The sequence below is a fragment of the Elephantulus edwardii genome, unplaced genomic scaffold, assembly GCF_000299155.1.
Source record: "Elephantulus edwardii isolate Elephantulus edwardi_28Jun2011 unplaced genomic scaffold, EleEdw1.0 scaffold00292, whole genome shotgun sequence".
NCBI classification, from domain to species: domain Eukaryota; kingdom Metazoa; phylum Chordata; class Mammalia; order Macroscelidea; family Macroscelididae; genus Elephantulus; species Elephantulus edwardii.
In genome coordinates this window covers 1,306,596-1,310,308 of record NW_006400042.1, presented here as the reverse complement: position 1 = coordinate 1,310,308, position 3,713 = coordinate 1,306,596, and the positions used below count along the sequence as shown (strand labels likewise).

The window sequence follows — 3,713 nt, the reverse complement described above, 5'->3', positions numbered from 1 at the left end:
CTTTGGAGAGGGACATCATGCTGGGTAGAGTAGAGGGACAGCGCAGGAGGGGAAGACCCTCTATGAGGTGGATTGATTCGGTGACTGGGGTAATCAGGATGGGTGTGTCAGAGGCCATGCTATTAGCACCGAATAGAGCTGGGTTTAGGGCTGTTGTATATAGGGTCGCTATGAGTCGCAAATGACTCCAAGGCACATAACAACAACAACAACAATTCGGCTTCCCACAGTACACACAAAAAATAATAATTTTTTTAGAAAAAGTACAGCCAGAGTGCTCGATGGAAGGACACATGATAAAGCTTTGTTTCATATACTTCAGGCATGTTGCTAGGAGAAGCTAGTTTTTGGAAAGGGCATCATGCTTGGAAAAGTGGTGGGTTGGTGAAAGAAAGGAAGATCATCTACCAGATGGATTAACACATTGACTGCTTCAGTGGGCTCAGGTGTGTGAGGCTGTGAGAGTGTTCTGATTTATTGTTCATAGGGTTGGTCCAGGTCATACTCGAGTGACGACACCTAACAACAACAGCAGTGATACATTGTGGTATTGTGTCAGGGATAGGAAGAGAAAGAGAAGGAAGTATAAATAGATTGGATGAAAGGAAAGGCAATACACTAAGACTAATTAATTGTCAGTAATGGTCTAAAACAATATGTATGAAAGATTGCATTAAAAATCAATATGGGGCCCCCGCTGAGCGTGCCCTGCGTGCCGATGCCCGCTAGCCCCGCCGGGCGCTGGATCCCCGAGTGCCCGGGCCGGGGCTTGAGCGGGCACCAGGCCGGGGCGACGAGCTGCAGGCGGAGCGGACCGCGCTGGCGCCCGAAGCGACGAGGAGCGCGGGCGGTGACTGAAGTCTCCAGGGGCGAGAGACAGTCAAGAACAGGTCCAAGAAGAGCTCGAAGAAAGCAAGCCCCACGACCAGCGGCAGCAGCAAGTTGCCCCCAGTTTGCTAGGAAATTATCACCTTAAAGACTAAAAAGAAGAAGAAGATGGCTGCTGATATATTCCCTCGTAAAAAACCAGCCAGCTCCAGCAACACCACTGTCCAGCAGTACCACCAGCAGAATCTCAGCAACAACAACCTTATTCCAGCCCCAAACTGGCAGGGCCTATATCCCACCATCAGGGAGAGAAATGCGGTGATGTTCAATAATGACTTGATGGCAGATGTTCATTTTGTGGTTGGGCCACCAGGTGGGACTCAGCGGTTGCCAGGACACAAATATGTTTTAGCTGTTGGGAGCTCTGTGTTCCATGCAATGTTTTATGGAGAACTTGCCGAGGACAAAGATGAAATCCGTATACCAGATGTCGAACCTGCTGCTTTTCTCGCCATGCTGAAATACATCTATTGTGATGAAATTGACTTGGCTGCTGACACAGTGCTGGCCACTCTCTATGCTGCCAAAAAGTACATCGTCCGTTTTAGCTGTTGGGAGCTCTGTGTTCCATGCAATGTTTTATGGAGAACTTGCCGAGGACAAAGATGAAATCCGTATACCAGATGTCGAACCTGCTGCTTTTCTCGCCATGCTGAAATACATCTATTGTGATGAAATTGACTTGGCTGCTGACACAGTGCTGGCCACTCTCTATGCTGCCAAAAAGTACATCATCCCGCACCTTGCCAGAGCCTGCGTTAATTTCCTGGAAACCAGCCTGAGCGCCAAGAACGCCTGCGTGCTGCTCTCCCAGAGCTGCCTCTTTCAGGAGCCGGACCTGACCCAGCGCTGCTGGGAGGTGATCGATGCCCAGGCCGAGTTGGCCCTCAAGTCCGAGGGGTTCTGTGACATTGACTTCCAGACTCTAGAAAGCATCCTCCGCAGGGAAACTCTGAATGCCAAAGAAATTGTGGTTTTTGAGGCAGCCCTCAACTGGGCTGAAGTCGAATGCCAGCGACAAGATCTAGCCTTGAGCATTGAAAACAAACGTAAGGTCCTTGGCAAGGCCCTCTACCTGATCCGGATACCGACCATGGCCCCTGGACGATTTCACCAACGGCGCCGTGCAGTCGGGCGTCCTCACCCTCAACGAGACCAACGACATCTTCCTCTGGTACACCGCGGCCAAGAAGCCAGAGCTGCAGTTCGTGAGCAAAGCCCGCAAGGGCCTCGTGCCCCAGCGCTGCCACCGCTTCCAGTCCTGTGCCTACCGGAGCAACCAGTGGCGCTACCGGGGACGCTGCGACAGCATCCAGTTCGCGGTGGACAAGAGGGTGTTCATCGCGGGCTTCGGCCTGTACGGCTCGAGCTGCGGCTCAGCCGAGTACAGCGCCAAGATCGAACTCAAGCGCCAGGGCGTCATCCTGGGCCAGAACTTGAGCAAGTACTTCTCCGACGGCTCCAGCAACACGTTCCCTGTGTGGTTCGAGTACCCGGTGCAGATCGAGCCGGACACCTTCTACATGGCCAGCGTCATCCTCGACGGCAACGAACTCAGTTACTTCGGCCAGGAAGGCATGACAGAGGTGCAGTGTGGCAAAGTGACAGTGCAGTTCCAGTGCTCCTCGGACAGCACCAACGGCACCGGGGTGCAGGGTGGCCAGATCCCCGAGCTCATCTTCTACGCTTGAAAAGGCTTCTCTGCAAGTAGGGGAGCCCTCGAGGGGCACAGCCGGTTCTGCCTTGCCGGATGCTTCGCTCACCTGTGCCCACATAGGGTCAAGTCAGGTGACTGACTTGTAATGAATGAAGCTATTGGCATTTCTCATTGCTTTTCACCTTTAAATTGTGTACAGGAAAAAAAAATTTTTTTGCAGCTTTCAGCTTTTAAACTGTATGCTTAAATGAACCAAGCTTTTCTTTTTTTAAAGTGCATCTGTACACCTTGACAGCTTTTATGCTCTTCCACCTGTCCTACTGACCTCTCAGCTCTGTCCCTCTTAAAAAATGATTTGAAATCACCTCAGATTTCCTTTTGGGCTTTATTTTGATGAATAGAAACACATAGCTGAAAATACCAATGACAAGTTAATTTTAACATAAATCTCTGGAACCCCCCCTCAAGGTAAACCTTAGTGTGCAATTTAGAAAGAAATTTTGCATCATCATAATTTAGAAAGTAGATGGTAATCACAAATGGCTTTTTATTTCATTCTTTTAAATTTTTCACTCCTGGACTTTGCTTTCCTTTCAGATCATAAATTTATAATGTTATGTAGTAAAAACACTACGGGTCATCCATGTGAAATAGGAAAAGGAAAATAAGAAATCAAATGTTTCTTTGGGGTGTGACTTTTGTTATCTTGATTTAGAAATATTGAAGTAAAGATGCTCCTTTTTTTGAAGGAAGTAAATGGTAAAATTATCCTGTAGGTAGTAAAAAAGTCACAAGACCTATTAATTTCTACTAAACCAGATTGGAAAAGAAGCCTAAAAAAGTCCCATACTGAAAATATTTTGATTAATGGCACATTAAAATACACAGTTTGAAGAAGCAAAAGTCTTCTCTCCCCTGTTTTTTATTTTCTATCTTTGCTTGGTTCCCCCTCCCCATTAAAAGAGGACCAAACAGCTCTTTGGATGAGTAGGGTGGCAGTTAGTTTTGTGACACTACATGTTGATGTAATAAGACATTTATGGTCATGGCTTTGTTTTCAGTCTGAATTTACTTTATGTGGTCTGCTTTGACTATGTACTATCTTCTTAATTAGAATTCTGTCCTGTTCCTGGACTGCTAGAATCTGGCCTCTGGCCATCTTAAAGTG

The 3,713-nt window shown here is 47.7% G+C and overlaps 1 pseudogene; it reads left to right on the top strand.

Moving 5' to 3' along the window:
* The first annotated feature begins 706 nt into the window (after positions 1 to 706).
* LOC102866051 lies at positions 707 to 2,579 on the top strand (annotated as a pseudogene).
* Positions 2,580 to 3,713: the final 1,134 nt, after the last annotated feature.